Raw genomic sequence first — 13,670 nt, forward strand, 5'->3', positions numbered from 1 at the left:
AACTCAGAAATCCTCCTGCCTCTGCCTCCCAAGTGCTGGGATTAAAGGTGTGCGCCACCACCGCCTGGCACATACGGGCTGTTTGCTAAGACCTTTGCCTTCCCTTCCGGCCCAAAGTGACAGGAACTTTGTGACCCTGAACTGAGACCTGCAAAATTGTGAGCTCCAATAAATCGTCCTCCCTTCAAACTCCCCTCAAGCATTTGTCCCAGCAAGAGAACATTTGACTCAGTAGATTAAGGACAGAGGCAATTTGGTAGATTATGATAGATAATTTTAAGCGTTGACTAGGTCATGGGGTGAGCACATTTATGGTCAAACCTTATCTTGGGTGTGTTTGGAAGGAAGTCACTGAATGGGACTCACATTTTACTCAGTAAATAGACTGTGTCCCCTAATATGGATGGAAGAGTACTCAAAGCCATGATTCGCACAAACAGGTTAAGGAAGGGGAGCACTCCTACCCCACTTGAGCGGGGAAGTTGGTCTTTTTAGGACTTGGGAGTAAACCCAAAACACTGGCTTCGTGCCTTCTTAGTGTCTGTTAGTGTCCATTAGCCATCACATACGTAGATGCTTTATAACACAATAGTTCTCCCCCCTCCCTCCCCTTGCCTCTTTCCCTCTCCCCCCCCCCACATACACACACACACACACTTTATTAGTCCTCTTCCCCTGGAGACCCTTGACTAATCCGCAAATTATACTTAAAAGTAAGAATGCTCAAATCTGTTTCCAATTATTTTGTGACTAGCACAAAAAAAAAAAAAATCAAGAAAATATTTGGAACCCATCATTTAATATCAGTACAAAATTGCTTGCATTATTAAAGAAAGAATGAAATTCAGGGATGCATCCTTATTATTTATTTATTTATTTGTTCTGTTTTACTTTTTGGGAGAGATAAAAATGTCAATCAGCACTCACTTTGAGACTACAGCTCTGGATAGAGTTAGGAAATAGATACAAAAGATACAGGGAGAATAAATTGCTGTATTTAATGAGCAGAACTGCTAATATTGTTGCTGTTTGGGCCTTTCTTTCATGTCAGTAAAATGTATGTATTAGTGCTTTGTCCGCTGATGTAGTAAGATGTCTGACCAAAAAAAAAAAGCCTCTTAAGGGACAAAGGCCTTATCATCAAGGCCTTATCATCATTAACATCATGATCATCAGTGTTTCGGCTTGTGTTTTCAAGAGATGTTGCATCTGCAGACCAGGCAGAAAATGGGGCTGGGCTGTTAAACTTTAAGGCCCACCCATAGTGACTCACTTCCTCTTGGGAGGTTCCTCCTTCTAAATGTCACACAGCCTTCAGGGATGGGGACCAATAGTCAAACACATGAGCCCATGGGGGGCACACTTTACATTCAAATCACAACCATGTATAACAAACTTGTGTCCCTCAGGTATGTATATAATAAGATATAGATACATAGATGTCTAGACATCTATATAGCATGTGCATGTATATAGTATATAGACATCTATATAGTATGTGTATATACATATTTATATATACACAGACACATGCACACTTTTTTTAAAGATTTATTTATTTTATGTATATGAGTACACACTCTAGCTGTACAGATAGTTGTGAGTCTTCATCTGTTTGTTGGGAATTGACTTTTTAGGACCTCTGCTCGCTGCGGTCAACCCAGCTCGCTCTGGTCCACCCGCTTGGCTTGCTCTGGTAGGCCTGCTCTCTCTGGTAGACCCGGCTGCTCACTCAGTCACTGCTCGCTCAGACCCAAGGATGTATTTATTATTATAAATAAGTAGTAGCTGTCTTCAGAGGCACCAGAAGACAGTGTCAGATCTCATTCTGGATGGTTGTGAGCCACCAAGTGGTTGCTGAGAATTGAACTCAGGACCTTCGGAAGAGCAGTCGGTGATCCGACTCACCAACCCCACATTTTTTGAGGTGATCTTACCCGCTGAGCCATCTCACCAACCCCACATTTTTTGAGGTGAAGGAAGAACTAGTTGTTAAATGCTTAGACTTCCACTGCTACCTAAACCTGACTCTGAGCAGTACATGCTGTTTCAGATTCCAGTTCAAGACTCAGCTTCCGGTAGCCTACCCCCACTTCAAGTGATTCCAAGTTCATTTGGAGAATGGTAGTATGTGGCACGTGATAGTCATATGAGATTTTAATTTTGGAGTCCGGAGATAAACTTTATTCGGAGGCAGCCATGCTTGTTTAGGCATATATTGTCTGTGGCTGTTTCTGCGCTGATGTGGCATGGTATTGTGACTGTCAGGGAGACTGAGTGGTCCTCAAAGCCTTTGCCCTCTGTAGTAGAAGCTGGAGGACCTCACTCAAGGGTGCAGGGATACAGTGCCCAGGCTTAGGAAAAGTAGACTCAGTCAGGTGACCTTCCAAAAGTACTGCTTGTCAAGAGCTCTAGAAAAATCTTTTTGGTAAACAGAGCTGTTAAATATCCATAGTTTTGAGAGATGCAGTTCATTGACTAGATACCAAGGATCTTGCTAATGCCACCAAAGACAAAGGTACAGAACACTCCTTGGACTAACTCCACCCAGTGGATGACAGTATCTTTCCTCCTTGGTGCTTGTCCTAAAGCACTGTATACTTTTCTTAGGCACTGTTAAATATTTATTGAGTTTTCTTGCCCAGTGTGATTCAGTTACTGCCTGCGTGGTGAGGGGACCCTTCGGAATGAAAGGCGCTATATAAATAGAGGATTGTTTTATGAATCGTTGCAAGTCACAATATGGAAATGCAGTAATTCACTAATGCTATATCAGCGTATATACCCGGGAGCCTGCCTTGCTTTACCCTACCCTTTGAATCGAACACCATTTATATCTTATTTTTTTAAAAATGTCCAATCAATTTTTTTTAAATGAGGAGCAGCAGTAGAGAGAGAAAGAGAGAGGGGAAAAAAAAACCTCCTTTAATGCAATGCTTCAGCTGAAAGTTTAATGACACAAAAGGCAGGCAATTCAAACTTACAGTTCCCACAGCAACTGTAACTCCGCTATATAGCACATTTAGGCATAGATTTCACAGCATGTACCTCGATACAGAATACTCCTCACTGGGCATGCAAGGGGGCAGAGTTATGGTTGCTATGGGTACCATGACTTTGAATTTCCAGATTTTTGGAGAGTTTAAATTCTCAACCAGAACAGCACATTAATAGTTCATTTTTTTCCCCTTTCTTTTTGCATTGGAAATAATAAAGGCCACACTGTTGTCTTCTCCGTCGAACCCATCCCTAGCTCAGTACTCATTGCACAGTAGAAATACCTCCCCAAACACACTCACCCTACTTGCTAAAATTAAACCTATGACCTCAGCCAAGGGAATATTTTAGTTTGCAAATTTATACGCGATGACTTTCCCTGGATTAACTAAATCTGCTCTCTCATCCTTTCTTGAAATCACCAATAAATTCAGGTTAACTCTTTCAGAATTTGGACATATTTTATCTGGTGTTCATAGCCGAGAGGATGTGATAATCATATTCATTGTATATGAAATATGCAATGTGTGTATTTATAATTTATACTCTGTCTACTTCCAAAAGGAACAGGAGCCAGCTAACTGCCGGCATTCATTTATTCATTTATTCCTTGAGCACACCATGCAACTTTATGTCTTTATATTGATGGCCTTGTGATCTCTCTTCACTTTTGACGATCACCAGGGACACTGGAGTCATTGTTTATGGTGGAGATGTCTATGTGTATCTAACTAGAAACACATATGTAAATACATAGTTACACACAGATCCCAATCTTGGCGATTAAAGTGGAAACAGCTCCAATTATTTACTCACTAACTTACGTTAAAGTAGTAAATATATGGGAAAACAATTTTTTTTTTTAATGAAAATATTTGTCCTTCCCCAAATAAGCCGTGATGAAAACGGACACTGTGAAGGCCTGCCACGAGCCACGTGGTTTTCTGGGACACTCCATGGTAGTTTTGTGACAGATAAATAGTGAAGAGAAGCAAATAATGTCTTGGTGGTGTTGCAGCGATTATGGTCTTGACCTAAAAGACCTCCTGCAAGCGTCTTAGATCCCTATGCCGTACCTGGAGCCTTGTGGATATTTGCCTGTGCTGTTCTGCCAAGCCTTACGGTTCTTCTCTGCCTGTTTGTACCTCGAGACACGACGGAGGATGATTTATTGATGGCTCTTTTAGCTGTATTCTGACGGAACTTTCTGCGTACTCCAACCAGACTCTCCGCTGTGCAGCACTGACGACACGTTGAATTATCTGCCTGCCCACTGTGGATCTGCACTTCTTAGGGAGGAGCCGTATCTCCTGCTCTTTTCGTCTCCTGACAATGGCACCTGGCATCGCACATACACAGAATAGGAGAATTTAATCCAACCCGCGACAAACGTTAACTCCCAATCACTGGGCCCCGAGCATATCGTTAGTAACTTTGCAGAACTCTCTCGAAATTTAATCTGCACCGACTCTGTGACACACGGCGCTCTTGTTTTCAATATTTTGGGTGGGGTGGGGTGGAGCGGGGAGAGACTGAAGCACTGTCACAGTTTAATAGCTAGCAAGTGGCAGAGTCGGATGGGTCTTAGCACCATGCTGAGGAAGAGGGAGAAAGGCCAAATCAAGAAGCAGAGTCTCTGCCTTTAAGACATCTATCCCTAGCTTGGGAGACAAGACACAAAGCATAAATAAAAGGTACATAAAATATAGAAGCCAGCACAGACGGCCGTAATTAGAGCAGTGCCTACTTTACAGAAATAGCTACTGCCCCGATGAAATATTTAGGGTCAAGTCTTTAGGGTCAAGTCTTTTGAAGCATCTATGTCTCTCGCCAGACGGTTGAGGGAGAATGCCTGTCGGATAAATATATATTTATTTACAAGGTAATATTTGCTACTGCACTACATCATAGGTTTTCCTGCTGTTATACACATCACATATATTAATATGTTCAAAACTACTAATCACAAATAAATTTATAAGACTGAAGCAGCTATATTTACTTATATGTGAACCATCCGATTTTTTTTTTCAGAATGTTGATTAATTATACACCCTGCTTTGGAAACAGTTCATCTAGACTTCTATGGCTTTTTGTTTGTTTGTTTGTTTGTTTTTGTTTTTCGAGACAGGGCTTCTCTATGTAGCTCTGGCTGTCTTGGGACTCTGTAGACTAGGCTGGCCTTGAACTCAGAAATCTGCCTGCCTCTGCCTCCCAAGTGCTGGGATTAAAGGTGTGCGCCACCACTCCCCTGCTGACTTCTACAGCTTAATATAGGCTACAAATATGCTCCTCTGGGATCCCCTTTAGGGGATCAATAGTCAAATCACTAAAGACTGGGTGCCATGTAGAGATGGGTAAACTGAAGCCAGAGAAGATAAGGTTGAAATGCATCTTGATATCTTAAAGTTGAAACGTCAAAAGGTTATGTCTTGAAAACTAGGGAATCCTCCTTTTACATCCAATGTCCCCGTCAGTGCCTATCCTTTACCTTAAATAGCGTCTGCATTTGATATTTTGAAGCTGTCTGTCTCCATTTTGGTGTGCTCGGCCTGCCAAAATCTGGGAATGAAATGTCTTGAGTTGTATGTTGCAGGATATTGGATCAAACTGTAAACCTCCAAGATTGTGGTTTTTTTTTTTTTTTTTTTTTTTTTTTTTTTTTAACTGGAAAATTCTGTGTCTAGTTGTAGTATGGCTCAGCCTTAGCACTCATTTAAAGCCTCTGGCTGGAATACGGACCTTAGTGTACACCCTTAATCCCAGTCAATGAAGGTGAAGTTAATTTGTAGAAGGAAACAGCCATGTTTGAAAGTGATGTCTAGCCGGGCAGTGGTGGTGCACGCCTTTAATCCCAGCACTGGGAGGCAGAGGCAGGTGGATTTCTGAGTTTGAGGCCAGCCTGGTCTACAGAGTGAGATCCAGGACAGCCAGGGCTATACAGAGAAACTCTGTCTTGAAAAACCAAAACCAAACCAAAACAAAACAAAAAAGTGATATGTAATTGTGTGGCAGACGAAGAGATGAATCAGAGAAAGATTGGACCAAGTAGGATCTGCCCAACTCTCATGAGCAGTAGGAGAAGCTACTTGAGGGACAGTGCAGAGAGAGAGGGCAGGGGGGAGGATTGTTTTACCAGGAGAGTTTTAGAAAGACAGATTGAAGAGAGACACTGGTGAAGACAGAATGATCCAGAGAATGAGAAGCAGCTAGAAGATTAGATCAGACTGCCAAAGATAGTATGAGGCCAAGCAGACCAGTTCAGCCAGAAGCAGAGAGAAACCAGACTGAATCAGTCAGCTTGGAGAGGAGTTTCAGCCAGAACAGCTGAGGTTGAACCAGTGAAACAGAGATCAGAAAGAACTAGAAAGGGTGAATTTATTCAGCAGTAAGTCTCAGAGGCTGAAAACATTCTAGGCCTAGATTAGCTTGTACAGAGGCTAGAAGCTTTCAGGACTAGGCCTAGGATTGCAGACTGAGGCAGTAAGCCTCGGAGACGACAATTACCTCAGGTGAACAAAAGCTACTTTTACAGTTGTGTCTTGTTCCCCACTCCTCCCCGTGTGTGCGTGTGTGTGTGAGTGTGTGTGTGTATGTGTTCAGGTGTACATGCATGTGTGTATGTAGAGATCAGAGGACAGTCTCCTATGTCGTCTATCTTTTTTGTTTTTTGTTTTTTTTTTTTTTAAGCAAGCCCTTTTATTAGTCTGAAATTTGCAAAATAAGCTAGGCTGGCTAGGGTCCACCCTCTTTGCCTCCCTAGCATTTGGACTACAAGCTTGTAATATAACTCACTTTTTTTTTTCTTTTTAGGGGTTCTAAGGATTGAACCAAGGCTCTCATGCTTACAAGATAAGCACTTTACCAACAGAGCTACCTCCCAACCAAGCTACCTCCCAACTGAGCTACCTCCCAACTGAGCTACCTCCCAACTGAGCTACCTCCCCAGTCCTGACTGAGAACCTTTGCTGGGGCTTTGAGCTTACTTTCAATCATGGAGATGATGGAGGTGGTGATGTTCTGAGGTCCTGTCTCAATAATCTTGGGTCAATACATAGGTATACATATGGAAGTGTGGAGTTTATTCCAGCAGGCTTTTGTAACAGCAACTTTCATCCTACATAAGAGGATGCTGAGTTGGGAATGCTAAGTGAAGATACAGGAGTTGTGTCAGGCAAAGCACTGAGAAGAACTCTTTGGGATTAGCTCGGGGAGTAAGAGGGTGCTGATTTAATCGGACTCACATCTATGCTAAGGGATTCCTCCTTTCCAGCCATTCTTGAGAGTGTGTGTGTGTGAACAGAATAGGGTAGAATAGTCACGGCTTCTCCATCATTAGCTGACTCCCACAATCCAGGGATTCACTTTGATTTGTTTTTTTTTTTGTTTGTTTGTTTGTTTGTTTGTTTGTTTTGGTTTTTTGAGACAGGGTTTTTCTGTGTAGCCCTGACTGTCCTGAAACTCACTCTGTAGACCAGGCTGGCCTCGAACTCACAAATCCGCCTGCCTCTGCCTCCCAAGTGCTGGGTTTAAAGGCGTGCACCACTACCTCCGGGCTCCAGGGATTCACTTTGAATGTTGCTAATTAGGAGACATAGATCACCACACCCCGAAGTTAGCAAGCTCCTTGGATTTATTGTGGGAAAAGTGATCCAGAACCTCTGTGAAGCAGGGGATTGAACTGTATGCTCTGAAGTTCCCTTTAAGCCCCTGTGGATGGGTACTATGTGCGGTTCTAGACCACGGTTCTCAACCTTGTCAGTCGTGATTCCCAGAGGAGTGGCATATCTGATATCCTGCCTATCAGATCTTACATTATGGTTCATAACAGCAGCAAAATGACAGCTGTGAGATAGCAATGAAATAATTTTATGGCTGGGGTTCACCATAACATGAGGAACTGTATCAAAGGGTCATAGCATTAGGAAGGTTGAGAACCATTGATGGAGACAGAGCCATTCAAATCAAAGCCAGCACGAGAGCACAGGTTTGGGTTGCAAGATCTTCTCTGTGTTGCAGAGTGAAGGGACATCTGAGAATCCAGAAGCCTAAGCCTATGGAATCTTTGGGGGTAAACTTGTCACCCTTAAACATGCCTGTTCAATGTATATTGTTAGGTGTATATGTGTGTGTGTGCATGTATGTGTGTGTGTGTATGTGTGTGCGCGTGCATGCACTCACAGGCATAGATGCCAAAGGAGGTCAATGGATATCCTGCCTTATTTCTTTGAGATAGGGTCTCTGGCTGGAGAGACACCGGTGGCCAGAAAAATCCCATGCATATTTCTCTCCCTGTCCCCCACAGCATCCCCTTTTACATGGGTGCTGGGATTAGAGCTCAGGTTTCTTATGCTTGAGCATCGAGTGGTCTTACCTACCAAGCCCTGTGCTCTTAACAACACCCTTTATCATCTCTTTGGTGACAGTGTCCTGGATGTTACAAAAGAAAAAGGAAGCTCACGCACTTGATGAATGGATGTATTAAAAATTTCCATCCCTCCATCTGATAAAAAATTTAAATTAAAATATGAAATTACATTAATAACCTATCAACTTGGCAAAGATTTTCAATAGTAGTCAGGGTTGGGGTGGAAGTGAGAAAATGGAATTGGCTCAGCTGGCGGGACTGGTGGGACTTCCAATTCACACAGTGCCCTGCGGCCCAACGTGGCTACACAGGACTTACCAGGGTTCTCTTGGATACAGCGGGCCATCAGAGTCAAATCTCATTTCTATGAAGTTCTCCATTTGTAATAAAAAAAAAATGATGTGCAAAATTTACAGAACACTTTAAAATGGAAGAAAAGAACATTGGAAAGAAACATGAATACTTAACTCAAATGAATAATTAATATGAATAATTAACAATGGGCTAAATAGTTCACGGTATCTCTCCAAGAAGGAAATGTTCACAGATAGTAAGGATGTTATAGGAACACATTTATTGACCTGGACAGATGTTTAAAATAATGTTAAATTTTAAAAGGAGTGTTTAAAAAAAGTTAAAATATAAATTTTGACAATATAAGCAATGTGATTACAAGTCTCTATTTTTTTGTAGCCCTCTATTTCCCAATAAAATATAAAATTTTGACAATATAAGCAAGGTGATTATAAATCTCTATACTTTTTTTGGTAGCCCTCCACTCCCCCCTCCGCTGTCCCCCTCCTTCCAATGCATTGCTGATGGCATGTACAAGGAACGTAGACAATGTTTGGCCTCCCTGCCTCAGCCATTAGAAAAGTTTTCTCCATGTATGCAATGAGTCTAGACAGAGTAGGTTTGAAGCCAGATTAATAGCTAACATTTACAGAACACCGCTCATCGTGGCCAAGAAGAACGGCTAAATGCTTTGCGTTCTCTCTTTTCATCCTTGCAACCTTTTGAATGTTGGCCTCCCTTCCGCACACTTTTTTATCCTCCGAGAAGCCGAAGCACAGAGAGACGGAAGAACTTACTCAGCTCTGCTGAGGAGGCGGCTTCTAAGTGGCTATGAATAATTTGTAGGATTTAGAGATAAAGGAATGGTGTTGACCCTGGGGTATGAAGCCACTGGTCCCTCCGGGAAAGAACTTTTGCTGGTTACTCCAACACAGAGGATCAATCTATCTGACTAAAAATAAAACTATCCCTTGTATAGGTGGAACACCTCAGGAGATGAAGATGGGTAGATTATAACTGTCATATCTGCCAGGCATTTCTCTGACAGAGAGAAGGACTTTACTGTTCGATTGATCGATTCATTATTTATTATTATTATTATTATCTGGGTGAAATATAGGGGGCATTTTATCTGAGAAGGTGTCTTAACGTAGTCAATTCAGTTCAATTTTGATGATTTGGGAATTTTGCTTGGATTGCCCCCCCCACACCCCTTTCCCGTATTTTTCTTTATACTCATTGGTCTCCATGACCTTGGGGTTTTCCAGCTTTGGCACGCAGATTTTCTCCATCCCTTACAGTCTGAGAAACAGAGACACAAAAGTCCCAAGTGCTGAGAGAATGCTAGAACTTCTAAGAGCCAGGCCCTCCTCCGTGCAGAGGTAGTGCAATTGGCAGGAAGGCTGTGGGTAGCCTTGTATTTGCAGAGTCCTTAGCATAAAAGTGACATTTATTGTGTTAAATGAAAAGAATGGGCCGGCGGATGAGTGGCCTAGCCCTTAGGACAAGGAGAGGGGCAAAATAAGGGTCTACAGAAAACCCTGTGCAGAGACCTCTTAAGTGTCTGTTTTCAGACAGAGAAGACTCCCTGCTGTGCGCATGCTCCCTCCAAGGGTCTCTAGGGTGCTGGGCACCAGTGTTTTTGGAAGGATGGTAAAACCTTAGTGATCGCCATTCTACTGTTTGTAATCTTTCTGTTTCTCTAAATGCCTCTACACCCTGCCCGGCCCTTTGTTCAAGGAACCAACTCCCAAGTCCTGATGTTTTGTAAAGCGTTCTCCATTGCTCGGCTGACAAGGCTCTCTGTCTACCAAAGACTTGAGGGGAAGCTTGTCTTCTTTTCCTTGGCTGGGACTTTATAATGCTTTGCTGCTAGACCTACTTAAGGAACCACAGCGATAGGACGGCAATGGCCACCGAAAGAGTTTTGGACTAACTTATTACAATAGAATGAAGCGGGGTGGCTTAGAGGTACCTTCAGTCCGGCAGGTTTTCTGTGGATTGAAAAGTTCATACCAAGAACCCAACGTGGGAGGTGTGGCTAGAGTCTCGGATACTTCACAGGCAAGCAACGTTCTCAGCGGCTTCTAAGAGCTTCAGTTTCCTCATAGGTGGATGGAACGGATGACTCCTGTCGGGGTAGGTCGTGTCAAGGTGTGCCATTGTAACAGGCACAAAACTACTCATTATTGGAACTACTACTACTACTACTACTACTACTACTACTACTTCCAATAACTACTACTTATTGGAAATGCTTTGAAAGCAAATTACGTTAATAGGTGTGGCCAGGTCTACAACGGTTTAAGGTGCTGGCAAAACTATGGCATTGGTATTGTTGAACAACAACAAAACTGCCCAATCCTAGGCAATGAACACTGGTACCCTAGAAACAAACCTGTGGGCCTTCACGCGATGGACAGGAGGTAGCCCTTCCTAGGGACTTGGTTGTGGTCAATGAGCATGCCTTTCCCTGCTGTTGGAAATTCCAACCCTAATAAGCCCATATTAAAAACCACACAACCCAGTTATTATAATTATAAGCTTTATGCCAAGGTTGGACAGAACTAGCACTCTACTAACTTCTTCCCCAGCTATAAGACCCCCTGCTGCTTGTGGTTTCTCTGGGCCACACATCTCTGGTCCATCATGGATTCTCCTCCTCTTCTTCCGTTTTCTCTCTCCCTCTGCCGTTCTCCTTTCTCCTCTCTACCTGCCCTCACTCTCGAACCTCCAGTCCCACCTTCCCCCCTCCACTGCCCAACTACAGGCTCTAGCCTTTCATTGGACGAAACGGAGAGGAGGTCCACACAATATCACCTGAGTACGTGGTGGATGCTCATGGGGGCAACCCATCCTGAGGAGGCAATATTAACATCAGAATACAAACAACACCAGGCCAACCTACTATATCCCTCTGGAGATGCCAGCCAGTTTGGAGAAAGCCTAAGCACATGAGACAGTTGTAGGACAATGGGGACAGCTCATGTTCAGTCTAGGGAGGGGCTTAATGTTGTCGAAGGAGGAGGCATGGAGAGTCAGGGCTGTGGTCCAGTGGGCAAAACCCTTGCCACTGAAACCCAGTGGTCTGAAGTCTGTGGAATGAGATCTATCCGTGGAACCCACAGGAAAGGTAGAGGGAAGAACCAACGCCACAAAGTTGCCCTTGGACCTCTGTACATGCCACTCCTCTTCATACAGCACACGTACATACAGCGATAATAAGAAATAAATAGGAATAAATTTTTTTAAAAGAAAATGAAATGTATCCATTTTTGTTTCTACAGCACTTAGGTTTCGTAGGAAGAAGAATTTGTCAAGTAAATCTGATTGAAGGGAAGGTGGATGCTCCCTCTGCCTTTAGACTGCTCGCAGAATACTTCAGAAGACCCTTCTTAAGGGTAGTGACCTTGAGTTAAAACTTGAATGGGGACAGTCTCTGTTCATGATGGGCTCGGGCATTCTGAATTGAGAAGCAGAATGGAAATCTTGAATGACATTCATTTCTTACCTTAAAAGTTAAGGGCACGGGAGAGGTGGCACCGCAGTTAAGAGCACTGGCTACTCTTGTAGGGGACCTGGGTCCAGTTCCCAGTACCCATATTTGTAGCTCACAACCATCTGTAATTCCAGTTCTGGGGATCTAACTCCTCTTCCAACTGTGTGTGTGTGTGTGTGTGTGTGTGTGTGTGTGTATGTGTATATGTGTGTATGTGTGTATTCAACCATATATATACACATATAGGTACATATATACATACACACATATATGTATATATACATATAAATACATTTTTATGCTAATCTCCTTGACTATATATATGCATATACATGTCAAGATACATAAATACATACACAAACACATCATACACGTACATAAAAGCATACACATATACATATACTTATACATACACATATACATATACATATACAATCAAGGATACTGGTTCCCTCAACCATGGCCATCCTGGGCTTGCAATAGAATGGAGGGGTTTCCAGGACATGCACAGGGCTGGCCAGGGTCTTTCTCCAGACCACTTGGGTCCCAGGTCTATCAGCTGCCACCCTTTGTATCACGTGTTCAGCTTCTTGGCTCAGTGATGGGAGCATTCTACATGATATCAGAGTAGCATCTAAGGAAAAAATGACTATGAATTAATATTGTGACAGCAGCGTTCATTTTTTATTAATTATTAGTTGTACAATGACAACAGATTCATTTAAAATTTGAGATGGAAGAAATGCAGAATTATATGTAGGTATTTCTTTTCCTCCTTTCCCCATCTCACTCGCTGAGACACAATACAATACACTTAATTCAAAATGCAAACCGCTAGAATCCAAGTCATAATAGTCACAGCTATTTAAACAACTCTCTATGGCTTGGGATTTAGAGAGTGTCAATTTTTCCATCATTACAATAGGTTTTGCAATGAACTCGGGCATTTATTTTTGTGCAAACATCATCTGTGAGATAGATCCACAGAAGTGGAATTTCCATGACAACGTGTAAGTAAATTTACAATGTGGCTGTACTGTCAAATTAGCCCCCTTGAAAGGTGGTATCAATTTACATCTCTGTCAGGGCTGTGCATCCATAAGGAGTGTGTACCGCAAGATCTGCCCATTGGATAAGTTGCCTGGGATGGATTAAGTCTGCACTTAAGACAAAACTGGTGATCGCCTCTGGAGTCTTAGGTTGTTGATTACAAGAGAGCTTTTCTTAGGCAGGGTCTAGTTGTCAGGTCACCCTAAACAACGTTGATGTCACGGACCTTTGTAGCTATAAATAGAGTCATAGTATAGCTCTAGAAATGTATGATATTGCACATGGGCTCCCAAACCCCTAATCAATAGCTACAGGGAATGGGGTTTGGGGACTTCAAAATATCTTCCTTCTTCTTTGGCCCCAAATCTGAATCCGTTTAAGGAAGCGAGTAGCCAAGAAAAGACAGTGCGTTTGCTATTGTTACAATGCTGATCTGTCTGCTATCTGCTTTTTCTTTTTACT

Source organism: Mastomys coucha, unplaced genomic scaffold, assembly GCF_008632895.1.
Source record: "Mastomys coucha isolate ucsf_1 unplaced genomic scaffold, UCSF_Mcou_1 pScaffold3, whole genome shotgun sequence".
Taxonomy (NCBI): domain Eukaryota; kingdom Metazoa; phylum Chordata; class Mammalia; order Rodentia; family Muridae; genus Mastomys; species Mastomys coucha.